Source organism: Scyliorhinus canicula, chromosome 16, assembly GCF_902713615.1.
Source record: "Scyliorhinus canicula chromosome 16, sScyCan1.1, whole genome shotgun sequence".
Lineage (NCBI taxonomy): Eukaryota > Metazoa > Chordata > Chondrichthyes > Carcharhiniformes > Scyliorhinidae > Scyliorhinus > Scyliorhinus canicula.
The window spans coordinates 74,254,206-74,271,621 of NC_052161.1; positions in this window are offsets into that span (position 1 = coordinate 74,254,206).

Here is a 17,416-nt window from a genome sequence, read left to right on the forward strand (position 1 = left end):
GACGAGGCCAATCAGCCAATCGAGTCTGCCCTGACCTTCTGAAAGCACCCTATCTAGGCCCTATCCCCGTAACCCCATGACTCCATCCTTGGACATGTGGGCAATTTAGCATGGCCAATCCACCTAACTCTGCACATGTTTGGACACATTTGCTGGGTACCTTCTGCTCTGTGTGATATATTCAGTGTGACAAAAAAATTGTGAATTAAATGGGATAATCAAGCATGCAGGACAAGATGCTTGTTCAATTTTTAAATCTGTATAAAAGGTTTATTTCTGCGCGAGATCTAATTACTGAATTTTGGAATGCTGAAACTCTAATGGTGTTGAGATCATTTTGTGTGAACAGCTGAGTAATTTTTATGGATTCCTTTTTATGAACTGGATACTTCCAGCTCGCATGAAAGCATATTAATCATTTTTACATGCTGGTGAGCATTCATAAATAATTAAGACAATCATCTTCTTCCAACGGTAGGAAGAAACAAACAAACATTTAATTTTCACAGCTCATCTATATTTCCTCCATATTCTGCTCCTCGATTAAGAATCCACAAGGAGTAAAGATTCAGATTTCATTATTTTCATGCATTATATTAATCGCTTTACAAGATGGCTCAATTTACGCTGGGCAAAGTATGAAACAGCTGACATCTCCCTCCAGCGTGAACAAACCCAATCCGCCGACTTTCCAACTATTTTTAAGTCATATTAATCTCCTTGATTAATTTCAGGCAAAACATCTGAAAAACAAATTAAGCTGCGTCGCCTCGGAGTTTGATTTTTGTAATGTGAACAATGTTTCACGATGCCTGCACGTTGCCTTCAACCACGCACATACTTGACAAATGACCCTATCCTGCGCAGGTTGTATTTCGGTGTAAAAGGTTACTTGTGTGAGGTGGAAAGAGGCAAGGAGATAAAATTGAAGAGGATTAATCACTGTGTTAGAGCCTTCCTGATTTTCTTCCCATCAATTGAACGTTTGGGGATTGCTTCTGGGTTTCCTTTTCTGATTAGCTGTTGAGATTCCTTGGCAAATGCGTGCAACAAGGGTTAAGTGATCTCTGCCCCTTAAGAATCAAAGGATATATCTTTGACATATCTAAAGGGATGTAAGTCTTCTACAAAGGAGATAGCTTCCTCTTAATAGAACATAGATCAGTACAGCACAGAACAGGCCCTTCGGCCCTCGATGTTGTGCCAAGCAATGATCACCCTACTAAAACCCACGTATCCACCCTATACCCGTAACCCAACAACTCCCCCCCTTAACCTTACTATTAGGACACTACGGGCAATTTAGCATGGCCAATCCACCTAACCCGCACATCTTTGGACTGTGGGAGGAAACCGGAGCACCCGGAGGAAACCCACGCACACACGGGGAGGACGTGCAGACTCCACACAGACAGTGACAGATAATGTACTATGGGTTGAAAGGCTGTGTGCTTAATTTATATGTAACCCTCTGACTCTATCTCCGCAGTATGGAGCTAACACACTGGCTGGAATTCTCCGACTGTTGGGATCTATGGATTTCCCTGTAGTGTTGGATGGCTTTGATGGGAAAATCACATTGTCAAGCGGCAGGAGTGGAGAATCCCGCTGCCAGCGAACGGCGCACCTCCAAAAAACACGTGGCTGGGGGACCGGAGAATCCAGCCCATTTTTTTGCTTTAATGCACTCTCAGGACTGGACAAACTCTGCGGTTTGTCCAGTCTCTTCAGAGGGCAATCAAAGGTCATTGGTGTGGTCTGGAGTCATGTAGAGACATGTTTTTCAAACCCTTTTGCACGGGACCTATTTTTACCAACCGTCCATCCTTTGTGACCCACGTCAGCTGACCTTCGCGACTCACACCGCACGAACTTTGCAACCCATCATTTTCTCTTACCATTAATGTGACGGGTGAGCCTGCTTTGGCCTCAAGATCTCACTTGCTTTGTCAGTCAATGCTACATTTCTGCTAAGCACTTCAGCTGATGATTTAAGATCTCACTACATCTCACTGTTGAAACAAATCAAGAGGTTTGTCTTCAAACTTGCCATGCTTAATCTTCAATGCCTTTGAAGTTTTGAAGTTTTAATCTTTAATATGCCAGTACTTCCCTGCATATAACACACATGGGCTTTGCATCCTGATTTTCAGTGGCACAATTAATAAACCCATACCTCAAGAAATCATCTTTTTATTGCTTTGTTCCTATTTTCAGCTTCTTCTTCATGGGTTGTTCACCAGAGCACCTGAAGCATTGCTGGCAGCTACAAAATGGAGGAATGTCTCTCCTGCCCCGAGCTTGTGATGCCAGCATAAGGGGTCGTGACCTGCTCTCTGCCGCCACTTCTGGGGAGAAGACTCGATTAATTTTTTAAAAGAATCTGCTCCTGGGTTAACATGCTGACATCAGGAGGAGGCAGCCTGCCTCACTGGGTTCCGGGGTGTTGCTCTATTTCTTTATCTCGGTGAACCACAAGCCTTTCCCTTATATTGATCTAAAGACCACACGGCCAGTTAGTTAGTTCAAAAGATGGTTTATTTACATACACAAGAGTTATCTCAACATAGAAACACACTATCTACTACGAGTTAAACTACACCTGTCAGCTACAGTAACTTATACTTAACTTCAGGGCAACCGGCACTGTGCAAATGGATAAAGACCTTTGGATTCCACTTGGCTGGTTCGAAGAAAGTGGCTCTGTCTCTGCTGGGCTCATCCGTCAGGTAGCGATCATTGGTGTTGAACTTAGCTGGCTGTTCCTGCTGCAATTGGGTTGGCTCAGGCCAGATCCAAAGAGACAGAACACATGGCTGTGGCTCTCTTTTATCCCTCTGGGATTTTGCGCTCTTTGGGGCAGTCCTTAACCTTGGACCCAATAGTTCGACAGGGCTCTGATCACTCTTCGATTTTGGCCAATAAAGGGGCGGGTGCCTTGGTAGCTGCGCGGGTCCTTAGCGGTCATTGACCTTGGCAGTTGTGCTTTCTGAGTAAGGGGAGCGGCGCTGATCAGTCTGTGGCTGGACCGGTTGCTTGATTGGAGTTCTATTGTCCTGGGAAAATGGGCCATTCAAATCTAAACGAGCGGGGTTTCGGTCAGGTCTGGTTACCTATGTTTTAGGCATACATAGGCTGTGTATCTGTCTGAGTCCTGGGTTGGCCATAATTCCCATGGTCCTTTGTAGGTGGCCATCTTAGATTACTACATTGGAGGCGCACTGCTGAGGGACCACTCATGCGTGGGATGGCCAGCATTCTGAAAGGCAGTCGTAGCCATTGGGCGCTTCTTCCTGCAATCAGGAATGCCATGAACGATGGCTCCGCGACCCTCCCTACACGCTCCTGCCCTGAGTTTGAAAATGACTGATGGAGAGTCCAGTCCTGGTAAGAACAGTAGATTTCCTTACCTCAAAGGACGTCAGTTGGGTTTTTACATCAGTCCAACAGCTTAAAGGCTGGATGACTAAATGCTTATTTCCAATTTTTAAAAACTGAATTCGTCGAATAGGATCATAGAATCCCTACAGTGCAGAAGGAGGCCATTCAGCCCATCGAGTCTGCATCAACCCTCTGAAAGAGCACCCTGTCCCCGTAACCCCACCAAAAACTTTGGGCACTTTTAGTGCAATTTAGCATGCAATTAAAAGAGGCAATTTAGCATGGCCAATCCATCTAACCCACACATTTTTGGACTGTGGAGGAAACTGGAACACCTGGAAGAAACCCACGCAGACACGGGGAGAAAGTGAAAACTCCACACAGTCACCCAAGTTCAGGATCGAACCCAGGTCTCTGACACAGTGCTAACCACTGCACCGCCATGATCTTATCCAGCTATCCTTTCTCTCCAACCCACATTATCCTCTTTACTCCCCTACGTTCTCTCTGACAACCTCCTGTATCGCCTTTCCTCTTGCCCCTACCGTCTCTACCTTACATTCTCTCCCCCATCTCCCTTACCCTCAATCCCTCTTACCTCCCCACTTACCACCCTTATTCCCAAATCTTCCACGTCTTATTCCTCTCTCCTCCTATCGCACTGTCAGTCACACAGCAGAGCCCCTCACTTCCCCCACTGCCCCATCATATTCCCTCCTGACCTTCCCCTCCCTTTCATTCCTTGACCTCTTACCTCCTCCCCACTCGCCCATCCCCTCTTCCTTCCGCCGTCTCCTCTTCCTCCTTACCCACTCGCCCATCCCCTCTTCCCCCTCCTAAATTCCAATTAAACTAAATTCAAACCCTGAAACTTCCATGGTGTGATTTGAAGTAATGTTCTACTGGTTTATTTCTCTGGCTTATTGCTCTAGTGACATAACCGCCACCCTGTCTTATCCAGAATGAAAGGAATAGAGTATCCATGTAATGGAAATCAGATAAATAAAGTAAGTTGTGCGTTTTTATTGTGTCTTTGAGGAGCTCAGGTTATCTTCAAGGGCTTTGCAATCTTGAAACATTTTAAAAATATATAGTCATTATTATAATGTAGGAAGCATGGCAACCATTTAGTACACCACAAGATCTCAGAGACAGCAATGGGATACTGCTCAGATATCGGAGGTCTTGGTGGTGCAGAGGAACCTTGCCACCCCTCGCCTCTGAGCCAGTAGCTTTGAGTTTGAGACCTGCTCAATGATGGCCACGGAAGGTACATTACAAATATGACGTAACAGGTTGATAACAACCTGCAAATCCTTCAATTTAGAGGTCGGGCGTTCCCAACATCAAACTCAAGACTAGTGCAGGACTATCTTTACTGGCTGATCACCTTGCATGGCTTCATAAAATTCCTCTTCAACCTTCCGACATGGAACTCCAGGGATCGGGTCAGATCACTGTCACGGTGTACCACAAGGCGTGTCAGATCACATCCTTTATGCCATTTGCAACCAAAGCATTTCTAGACTTGGGAAGAATGTGTGTGTACAGTTAGGCATCATGCAGAAATCACACACCATCACATTCCACCAATAATTTCCACAACATTTTCAAGGGCTGGGAAACGGAAAACTTAATGTAATGGGTATGATTAAATCGGAAAGAATCTGGGTCTGGTTTTGGGTGCGTTTAGTGGGGTGTTTCTCAGTGCTGCACTGCCAAGACACACCCTGCTATTCAGCGGCACTTTGCTGTTCTTTTTTGCCTCTGGAGGGTTCTCCCCACCGAGGCTGCACTTGAGTCATTTCCTGCTGGCGAGTCCAATAGGAAAGGCTCCTTCCAGATCGGAGCGCCATTTTGTCTGGCTGTCCCGATCTTCCCCCCTCTTTCAGCCCCCCACCTCCAGTTTCAACTCCCCCTCCCCCACCCAGCTGCCATTACGACTGGTCCAAGTTTGTGGAAACCAGTACTAAACGGTGGCCTGGCGAGGTCTCGTCAGCCTCTAATGCCTCATTTAAATATGCAGATCTGGATCACGCCTGATGAGGCATTTCAAGCGTCGTAAATCTTACTGTGAGCAGCGAGCCCATTTAACTGTTGGGGATAACCTCCGATTTTAGCACCACTATTTGGTCATTCCGCGCCCCATGCAACAAGATATTCTTCATCACCTCCATGGAGGTTACCTCGGTGTCATTAAGTTCAATTGGTGTAGTGGCCTGGCATCTCACAAGTGGTCCAGCATTTTGCCTTACCTGCCACACCTGTCGCATCAACACACTGACTTTCTTTAAGTTAGAGCTCAACCTCATGGCAAGATATACCTCATGGTTTTTGATTCTTATTCCCGATGGTGTGGGATAATCAGCTTTCATACAGCCAAGAGGGAGCCCGTCATCGGGGTGTTAGAATTTACATCCACAGGTTCCAGGGCGAAATTATTTCGGATACGTGCCCCGATTTGCTTATGACTGTTTTCATCAGTTCAATGTGAATAATAGGATATTACCAGCTATTTACCTGCAGAAGAACAGTCCAGACCAATGAGGATCTGGGGCGGGATAATCGGTGCGATGGCCAGGACCCCGCGCCAAAAATGGTGCGTATCACTCTGGCGTCGGCCCCCCCCAAACAGCGCAAAGTCTCCATCCCGGAATGGGCTAGTAGCGCCATTTGCAATGGCGCCACCCACCACGGACGCGCGGCGTCATTGACGCCAGGTGGCGTCACAGCACAAAAGACGCGCCCAATCCCCCCCCCCCCCCCCGGAGATCTGACAAGATGGCCACCCGCCGCGCAGCCCCGAGGTTCGCGACATCGCGGTGCTCCTGGATGCAGTAGAGCAGAGGACGGAGGCCCTGTACCCCCTCCTACATATCCCCCTCCCCCATATCCCCATATCTCCCCTCCCCCATATACCCCCTCCCCCATATCCCCCAATATCCCCCTCCCCATATCCCCCTCCCCTTATACCCCCTCCCCCATTTCCCCCAATATCCCCTCCCCCATATCCCCTCTCCCCATATCCCCCCTCCGCCATATCCCCGCCCCCATATCATCCTCCCCATAACCCCAATATCCCCCTCCCCATATCCCCCATATCCCCCTCCCCCATATCCCCCCTCCCCATATCCCCACTCCCCCATATCCCCATATAGCCCCTCCCCATATCTCCCATATCCTCCCTCCCCCATATCCCCCCTCCGCCATATCCCCTCCCCCATATCCCCCATATCCCCCTCCCCATATCCCCCTCCCCCATATCACCCCTCCTCATAACCCCCCATATCCCCCTCCCCATATCCCTCCATATCCCCCTCCCCATATGCCCCATATCGCCCCTGCCCATATCCCCACTCCCCCATATTCCCCCTCCCCATATCACCATATCCCCCTCCCCATATCCCCCTCCCCATATCCCCCTCCCCATATCCCCCTCCCCATATCCCCCTCCCCATATTGCCCCTCCCCATAACCTCCCATATCCCCTCCCCCATATCCCTCCATATCCCCCTCCCCATATGCCCCATATCCCCCCTCCCCATATCCTCCCTCTCCCATATTCCCAATATACCCCCTCCCCATATCCCCCTCCCACATATCCCCATATCCCCCCTCCCCCATATGCCCCATATTCCCCCTCCCTCATATCCCTCCCTATCCCCTCTCCCCCATATCGCCCGCCCCCATATCGCCCCTCCCCATATCCCTCTCCCCCATATCCCCCATATCCCCCTCCCTCATATCCCCCATATCCCCCTCCCCATATCCCCTCCCTCATATCCCTCCATAACCCCCTCCCCATATGCCCCATATCCCCCCTCCCTCATATCCCTCCATATCCCCCTCCCCAATATCCCCCTCCCTTATATCCCTCCATATCCCCCTCCCCCATATCCCCCTCCCTCATATCCCCCATATCCCCCTCCCCATATCCCCTCCCTCATATCCCTCCATAACCCCCTCCCCCATATGCCCCATCTCCCCCTCCCTCATATCCCCCACCCCCATATGCCCCATATCCCCCCTCCCCCATATCCCCCTCCCTCATATCCCCCATATCCCCCTCCCCCATTTCCCCCGACCACCGCCCGCGTGTCTAACCATGCTGCTGTATTGGGTATTGCAGGACCGAACGTCGAGGCACCCGACCCCGCAGATGCCGACCGCCCGCAGGATGCCCCAGGGCGGCCACGAGACAGGGACAGAGCCGGCCCCTCCGGCATGGACGCCCACACGACGCCCCAGGGCGGCCACGAGACTGGGACAGGCCCGGAGCAACAGGGAGACGACGCCCCTGTCTCGTGCGAGTGCGGCGACGCAGACGTGTGACACCCAGCGACGAGGGAGGCAGCCACAGGCCCCCGTCACAGCCGAGCCAGGACAGCCCTACCCAGGACACCCCTACCCAGGACCCCCTACCCGGGACAGCCCTACCCGGGACACCACTACCCAGGACACCACTACCCAGGACCCCCTACCCGGGACAGCCCTACCCGGGACACCACTACCCAGGACACCCCTACCCGGGACACCCCTACCCAGGACACCCCTACCCAGGACCCCCTACCCGGGACAGCCCTACCCGGGACACCACTACCCAGGACACCACTACCCAGGACCCCCTACCCGGGACAGCCCTACCCGGGACACCACTACCCAGGACACCCCTACCTGGGACACCCCTACCCGGGACACCACTACCCAGGACACCACTACCCAGGACCCCCCTACCCGGGACAGCCCTACCCGGGACACCCCTACCCGGGACACCCCTACCCGGGACAGCCCTACCCGGGACACCCCTACCCGGGACACCCCTACCCGGGACACCCCTACCCAGGACACCCCTACCCAGGACAGCCCTACCCAGGACAGTCCTACCCAGGACACCCCTACCCGGGACAGCCCTACCCGGGACACCCCTACCCGGGACTGCCCTACCCGGGACACCCCTACCCGGGACACCACTACCCAGGACACCCCTACCCGGGACAGCCCTACCCGGGACACCACTACCCAGGACACCCCTACCCAGGACCCCCCTACCCGGGACAGCTCTACCCGGGACACCCCTACCCAGGACACCCCTACCCGGGACACCCCTACCCAGGACACCCCTACCCGGGACAGCCCTACCCAGGGCACCCCTACCCAGGGCACCACTACCCAGGACACCACTACCCAGGACACCACTGCCCGGGACACCCCTACCCGGGACAGCCCTACCCGGGACACCCCTACCCGGGACACCCCTACCCGGGACTGCCCTACCCGGGACACCCCTACCCGGGACACCACTACCCAGGACTCCCCTACCCGGGACAGCCCTACCCGGGACACCACTACCCAGGACACCCCTACCCAGGACCCCCCTACCCGGGACAGCCCTACCCGGGACACCCCTACCCAGGACACCCCTACCCGGGACACCCCTACCCAGGACACCCCTACCCGGGACAGCCCTACCCAGGGCACCCCTACCCAGGGCACCACTACCCAGGACACCACTACCCAGGACACCACTGCCCGGGACAGCCCTACCCAGGACACCCCTACCCAGGGCACCACTACCCAGGACAGCCCTACCCAGGACAGCCCTACCCAGGACAGCCCTACCCGGGACACCGACACACATGACACCGAAAGACAGGACCGTGACACACAGCGGACGGGTGGACACGAACCGCCACCCCAGGGGACCATGGATTCTGGGTCGGATGATGCTTATGACACTACGCCACTGCTGTCTCTAACACCCTCCACCATCGCAGAGACACTCACCTCGGCTGGGCACTTTAGTGATGAGGCTTCTGGTACACTCCCTGGTGCGCACAACACAGCCGTCCCGGTACAGCACGTGGTGGTAGGAGCAACAGAGGGGCCGGGAGGTCGGAGGGCATCCTGGCCCAAGCCAACATCTGCCGCCCAGACGGGTCCCGGGTTCCTGGAGTTACCACATCCACCCATAGACCCGATGCAGTCACCGAACCAGGGACGATCGAAGAGGGTGAAGGCCGGCTTGTGGCGGCTGCAGACGCAGGTGGAGGTGTCCACCCGCATCCAGGAGCTGGGAGTGGTGCCGGTCATGCGTGCCACCCAGGCCGAAACCGCAAGGGTGGCGTCCGCGGTGGAGACAATGGGGGTGACGGTGTCAGACATAGGGAGCAGTATGCAAGGCCTGGGGCTTTCCGTGCAGGCGGCGTCTGTGGCCCAGGACATGGCTGCCCTCTCACAGGAAGCCATGAGCCAGAGCCAGCGGCAGACGGCAGAGGCGCTCAACACTGTGGCCCAGTCTCAGCAGGTCATCGCTGAGGGCATCAGCGCCATTGCCTAGGTGCTGGCCGGCGTCGCCCAGACACAGACAGGGATGGCCAACTCCCTGAGCTCCATGTCTGTAAACTTGCAGACCCTTGTTGATACCAGGGTGGGCCTCCAGGACTGGCAGCGCCAAGTGGCGGGGGGGCGTTGGATGGCCGGTCCGTTCGCACCCCCGACCCATGTAGAGGCCCGGGGGCCATCGGGCACCCCGAGGTCCCAGGTCCCCCTGTAGGGGAGGTCCCGGAACACCGATGCACCTCAGACTACCCCCCTTCCGTCCCAGGTGCATCTGGTGGGCAACGGGCAGGACAGGCTGGCAGCTCGCCATCCCAGTTGCCTGAGCCGCAGCCTGGGCCATCTAGGCCGGGCCGCCCCAGGAAACGGCCGCCAAAGGGATCCTGAGTCACAGGGCAGGAATCACAGGAGTCCACCTCCAGTTCTGCTGTACCGTCTGGGGAACCACCTAGGCGTAGTCAAAGGGCCCGTAAGGCCAAACAATTAGACAATGTGTAAGTTGGCATAGGTGCAAGGCACAGACGAGTAATAGGGGCTACGGCACGTGTATGGACTGTTTATCATTAAAGTCACTTTCACACATACTAATCTGCCTTTGTGCTCTGTCCGAAGCGAGCGGGGCTGTGGTATGAGGTGAGCACCAGTGAGTGTGTGAGGGGTGGTATTACGTCGACCACAGGTGAGTGTGCCCCCCCCCCCCCCCCCGGCCGCCCTCTCCATCCCCCGGGCAGAGGAGGGGACCATGTGCTGCAGTATCATGGCCGCATGCAGGGACGGTCCGGGTGGAGGGTGGTACCGTGGCCTTGGGTCAGACATTGTCCAACGATGTAGAGCCAGGAGTTCATCGCAGGCGGGTCATCATCATCCTCCATGGCCTGCGATAGACACGCTTCCACCGGCCACCGTGTGAGCCTGGCCCAGTGTGCCGCAGGTGGATGTGCAATGGAGGGGTGGTGTGCATGTGGGTGGGGCGTGGGGCGAGGGTGGTTGGCGTGGGTGGGTGACGGGGGGTGAGGGTGTTGGTGGTCGGTGGGTGTGGGGGGGTGAGGGTGGTCGGCTGGTGCCGTTGTGTGCAGTCTGTGCCCATACCCGGCGATTCTCACGCCCCCCGAAGCCCGCTGCCCGGGCATCCTGGCTGGCCCGGCCCACAGGGATGGATGTAGCGGTCTGCAATGGCAAACAGGCTGCCTGTCACTGCACGGGTGCACCGGTGCACCGATGCCTATGAGATGCCGGACAGGTCCCCACTCGGAGCCTGGAATGACCCCGTGGCATAAAAGTTCAGGGCCACCGTAACCTTAATGGACACGGGGAGAGGGTGTCCTCCCCCAGAGCCACGCGATGCCAGATGTGCCATCAGGTGGCAGATGTGTGCAACGATTCCCCGGCTCATCCGGAGTCTCCTGCTGCATGCCCGGTCCGTGAGGTCCTGGTACGACGAGCGGGGCCAGTACACACGGGACCTCCTCGCATGTCTCCGTCGCCGTGGCGCAACCACCTCCTCCTCCTCCTCCTCCTCGTCCTGTCGGGCGGGCGGCCCTCCAGCCTGGGGGGCTGCCACCTGCCCCTCTGTGACATGTTCCTCTATGGCAGCCTGCGCTGCCTCCCTGTCACGGTCCTCCTCCTCCCCCAGGGCAACATGCAGAAGTGTGGCTGCCGCCATGGCTGCCAACATCGCTGGGTGAACGGCCTGCAGGGGGTGGGGGGGGGGAGAATGATGACATGTCATCATTGCCCAGACCCATGCCCCCCCCCACCGCCGCCAGGTGCCATGGGCTGCATGGGCACGACTGTTGGAGGCTGGCACCTGGCCAGGCGGACGACCTCCCTCGTCCTCTCCCCCTTCCCTGGCACTCACCCTCTCCCCCGTCCCCGGCACTCACCCTTTCTCCTCACCCCGGCACTCGTCCCCCCTCCCCAGCACTCACCCTCTCCCCACTCCCCGGCACTCGTGCCCCCTCCCCGGCACTTGTCCCCCTCCCCGGCACTCGCCCTCTTCCCTTCCTCACCCCCCTCTCACCCCCCTCACTCCCCCCTCACCCCTCCCTCACCCACCCCCACACCCCCCCTCCCCCACACAGACTTCGGCCACGCCGTCACTTCTGCACGCCGTGACCTACCTCCACGCTGTCCGGCGTCAACCATCACCACTGGTTGACGCCGTTATATAAGGTGGTTTAATTTACGCCGGCGGACCCGTGGTCACATCTGCGGGACTTCGGCCCATCCGACCGGGAGAATTCGGGCAGCCCCGGGACCCATTAAGTCGCGCCGGTCCCCGCCATTCTCCGAGGCGGGGGGTGGGTCGACTTTTGGGGAGTCGGAGAATTCGGAGGACGGCGGGGGCGGGATTCACGCCGACCCCCGGCAATTCTCCGACCCGGCGGGGAGGGGGGGTCAGAGAATCCCGCCCCTGATATCCAAGAATTCGGATTGGGCCCCAGCACTCCTCCAACGACCCAGCCAACAGAATGTCTTCGCTGAAGACATTATGGGTCGTTGTTCAAAAACACATTTTCCCCTATTGTCTACAAACTTTCAGCTTCATGTCACCCCCACTGACTGGAACACAGTGAGAATAAAGGCGTTGAACCGCTGGGAAAAACAATGTAATTGGTACAATATCACACACACAGCAAAAGCTTAGCCAGGCCAGCGAGTGTGTATCTGGGACAAAAATCAAAGGCCTCATCCTCACTTGCACGAGGCATCCACGATCACATCCACTAGAAATAATCCCTAAAAGTATATTCTTACTCACACCAATAGACTAGGGTTTCTATGAACAGAAGACCCCCAAAATAGTTCTGATGCTTCAAGGGGTGTCAAGTCATCCCAGGAACCAACTGCAAACCTGAGATCTAGAGGAGCGTCGTCATGGCTAGCTCAGGAAGAGTGGTGATGCAGGCTCCCCAGAGGCTCAGTATGTATTTGGGGAATTCTGGTAGGGTATGGTGGGAGGTGTGGTGGAAGGTGGGGGGCTTGGGGAAGGAAACAGGAATGTAAATAGTTCAAAAACAATGGTAAATAATTAAAGATAAAGGGATGGATTACCTGTCTTGGAGACTAAATGCTCCCACCAGCGGAGACAAGCTTCTGGTATCCACTGGCACGAGGAGTGGAACCCAGGGGCGATTCACTTTTCTTTCCCACGTTAATTTATGCATTGCAGGGAGCTCGTTGGGTTCCCTCAAAGCCTAGACCTCGGGTGCTATTTTGAGCAGGACGCCCGATACGGCAATCCAGCGGTGGGTCCCGCTATCCACCACAACACTAATCCTGCTGCTCCATCTGCTGACAAGCAGGGGCATTTTCCTCCATACCACAAGAATAACAAACAAGTCACCCCCTCACAGCACGCACGCATGAGTGTGACCCTCCCCCTCCCCCCCCCCCCCCCCCCCCTGCCGACTGACCACCCTAGCCCATCCATCAGATCCTCCCATCAGGCCCCCCCAGGCACCCGATCAGCTGTTCCAGCCCCTCCATCAGACCCCCTCCATTAGACCCCGTCACCCCATCAGAACCTCCCCATCAGAGACTCCCCAGCAGAGACCCCATCAGTCATCCCTGTCTGAAAGCTTAAGAGCAGTCCAGGCAGGGGAGTGAAATATCATTGCATCCTTGCGTGCCCATCCCTAACACCTGCTGCCTTAGACAAAAGTGTTGAAAGCAGTAGCTGTTGCAAGTGTCAGAGGCTTCCTTGAAAGTGCTTAAAGTGCTTAAAGTGCTTCAAATTCCTTGACAGACTTTGAAATGCAAATCTTCCATTCAATTTCACACAGTATTACATTTCACTGGCCAATGGCTGACAATTATATTCCAGTGACAGCTGCTTGGTGGATTGTTGATCTATCTTTCCCGTCAGGGTCGAAGGCATCTCCATTACCCTGCTTTGATGCTAAGTACAATGTTTATAAACACTCTTGCTCTGATTGCCAATTCCTGACCATATCAAAAGCAACTAAGTGCCTTCTGCTGTGAAAAAGGGGAAGCGAAAGCACAGCTGTATTGACCAACATGGACATGAATCCAGTTAAGAAGGTCATGCAATGCTGGTCCGAGGCAACAGAAGAGCTCCGACATGACTGTTTGTAATCAGTGGACTGGCCATAGAATCACAGAATTTACAGTGCAGAAGGAGGCAATTCGGCCTATCGAATCTGCACCGGCCCTTACAAAGAGCACCATACTGAAGCGCAGGTCTCTACCTTAGCCCGTGATCCAGTAACCCAAACTTAACCTTTTTGGACACTAAGGGCAATTTAGCCCTTGGTCCATAGTCAAGAACTCAGCAGCACCTAAATGAGTATGCTACCACTGTCACAGACTTCATCAGCAAGTGTGTATAAGATTGTGTGCCAAAGAAGGTAGTACATACGTTCCCCAATCAGAAACCATGGTTTAATTGGGAGATTCACTCCCTACTGAAGGCCAGGTCTGAGACGTTCAAGACAGGTGACCCTGACCTACACAAGAAATCGAGGTACGACCTTCGCAAAGCCATCAGGGACATCAAGAGACAATACCAGACTAAGCTAGAGTCACAGACTAACGGCACAGACTCTCAGCGGTTGTGGCAAGGGTTAAACAACATAACGGGCTAAAAAGCAAAGCCGGGTAGAACCTCCGGTCTTCCTCGATGGACTCAATGCATTTTATACTTGTTTGGAGCAGGAAACCATCAAACTTTTGTCAACTGTCCCAGCAGCCGCAGACGCACCCATGCCTACAATCACAGCTTCCAAAGTCAGATCGGCCTTCTTGAAAGTGAACCCTCGGAAAGCAACGGGTCCTAATGGCATCCCTGGACGTGCACTCAGATCCTGCGTGGACCAACTGATGGGTGTGTGCGCAGACATCTTCAACACCTCCCTACTGCGTTTTGAGATTCCCACCTGCTTCAAGAAGACCACCATCATATCGGTGCCAAAGAAGAACCAGGCAACGTGCCTCAACGACTACCATCCAGTGGCCTTGACACTGATCATTATGAACTGCTTCGAGAGGTTGATTATGACACATATCAACTCCATACTCCCAGAACACCTTGACCCACTGCAGTTCGCATACCTCCACAACCGGTCCACAGCAGATGCTATCTCCCTGGTCCTATACTCATCCCTGGAGCATCTCGACAACAAGGACTCCTATGTTAGACTCCTATTCATTGACTACAGCTCTGCTTTAAACACCGTAATCCCAGCCAAGCTCATATCAAAACTCCAAAATTTAGGATTTGGCTCCTCCCTCTGCAACTGGATCCTTGACTTCCTGACCCATGATCACAGTCAGTAAGGATAAAGAACAACACCTCCTCCATGATAGTCCTCAATACCGGGGCTCTGCAAGGCTGTATACTTAGCTCCTTATTATACTCTTTATACACACATGACTATGGGCAAAATTTGGTTTCAACTCCATCGACAAGTTTGCTGATGACACAGCCATAGTGGGCCGAAACTCGAATAATGATGAGTCAGATACAGGAGGGAGATAGGGAACTTAGTGGTGTGGTGCAGAGACAATAATCTCTCCCTCAATGTCAGCAATACTGAAGAGCTGGTCATTGACTTCAGGAAGCGAAATATTGTACACACCACTGTCTGCATCAGTGGGGCCGAGGTGGAGATGGTTAGCAGCTTCAAATTCCAAGGTGTGCACATCACCACCAATCTGTCCTTGTCCACCCATATTGACGCTACGACCAAGAAAGTACAACAGCGCCTATACTTCCTCAGGAACCGATGCAAATTTGGCTTGTTCACATTGATTCTTTCCAATTTTTACAGGTGCACCATATAAAGCATCCTATCTGGCTGCATCACAGGCTGATATGGCAACTGCTCCTCCCAAGACCATAAGAAACTACAGAGAGTCATGAACACAGTCCATCATGCTAACCCGCCTTCCATCCATGGAGTTTGTCTATACCTCCAGTTACCTTGAGAAAGTGGGCAGCATAATCAAAGACTCTTCCCACCCGGTTACTCTCTCTTCCAACCTCTTCCATCGGGCAGGAGATACAAAAGTCTGAGAACACATGCTAACAGGTTCAAAAACAGATTCTTCCCCACTGTTACCAGACTCTTGTTTGACTCCCTTATGGCCTGAACTGATCTCTTCACACATCTTCTCTACTGAGTAGTACTTCATTCCGTATTCTTCACCCGATGCCTGTGTCTATGAATTTACATTGTGTATTTATGTATGTGTTATATTTTTTGTCATGTATGGGATGATTTTTCTGGACTGTAAGCAGAACAATACTTTTCTCTGTACCTCGGTACTTGTGACCATATATCAAATCAAATGATTGGGCTGATGGCCTCCTTCTGTACTGTAAGTATCTATGAATCTATGTATTGTAGGCTACATTAAGTTTGCCCTGAGGGGAGATATGCCTTCCCAGTAACTCACTATGTACACGCTCAAAATGGTGTAAATATGCTTGTGTTTAAGTAGATAGCCTGATTCCCCGACAGCTCTTTCTTGCTGGAATCTTGGCTTGGCATATTCCTCCATAATATGCTGTTCAAGATACATTTGAATGATTTTGGCTTGAGTGTGCTGGGCACGATTTTGAAAATTTGCAGGTGACACAAAGCCTGTAAGTCTTGTGAACTGTGAGGATTTGAAGTCAATGGGAAGTGAAATTAGATGGGTGTATGATGAGTGATCTATCCTGTACCTCCTGCTTTAACATTCGTGCTAAAGGAATTGTTAAATATGTGCTTAAGTCTTGGTATATCATCAAACAATCTCCTAATCGCAAGGTTGGCCACATGTACTATCATTCAGGGTTGTGAATAACAGTCTGGTGTTCCTTAATGCTTAGTGGAGCAAATAATGATACTCAGGAAATAAATGAATGTACATAAAGTGCATTGCTTGAATCTTCAAGTACAGGTCATATAACACACTAAGTGTCATATTCTTTCGTCTCAATTTTTATCATTTCCATCTTATTCTGCAGAAACCTGATGGTTAGCTTTCCCTAAATGAGTTCTCGATTCAAGCATAAATACTATGGAACAAATCCCAACTCACATCAGTATTGCAGGTTACTTGACGTGACCAATTATTTACTCGTTTGAATGAGGTACACCACTCATTCCATCATTTTTAACATTTCCTATTTATCAAGACCCCAAACCTTATAGTCGGACAGCAGCAGTGTACCACTAGACTTCCAGTTAGTTATACAGCGGGGAATTAATTTAACCTCGACTAGACCTACAATAATTTACACCTCTTCTGGGTACATCTTTTTCTTTACCATTCTCTTTTGCCTTTCACCAACATGATTTTTGTCCTTTAACCTCTCCTGTTTCAAAAATTCTCTGTCAATTTTTCGCACCGTACAATCCCTGTTACCCCCTATTCCACCCCCCCTCCATCCCCATCCCCGCCCCCCCCCCCCCCAATCTCTACCACTCCAACCACCCCCCGACCCCATTCTCTGTCATTATTACTGCAGGGTAACGTTCCTCAATCATCCAGTGATATATAAAAATCAGGTTTAATTAACTCGCTGGGGTGGTTTGAAGAGGTAGCAGAGAAGGTTGATGAGGACAATACGGTTGATGTGGTGCATGTCGACGTCCAAAAAACATTTGATACAACTCCGCACATGGAATAAAAGGGACAAATTATGGATCAGAAATCAGCAAAGGGCCACCAGAGGTTGGTAAAAAGG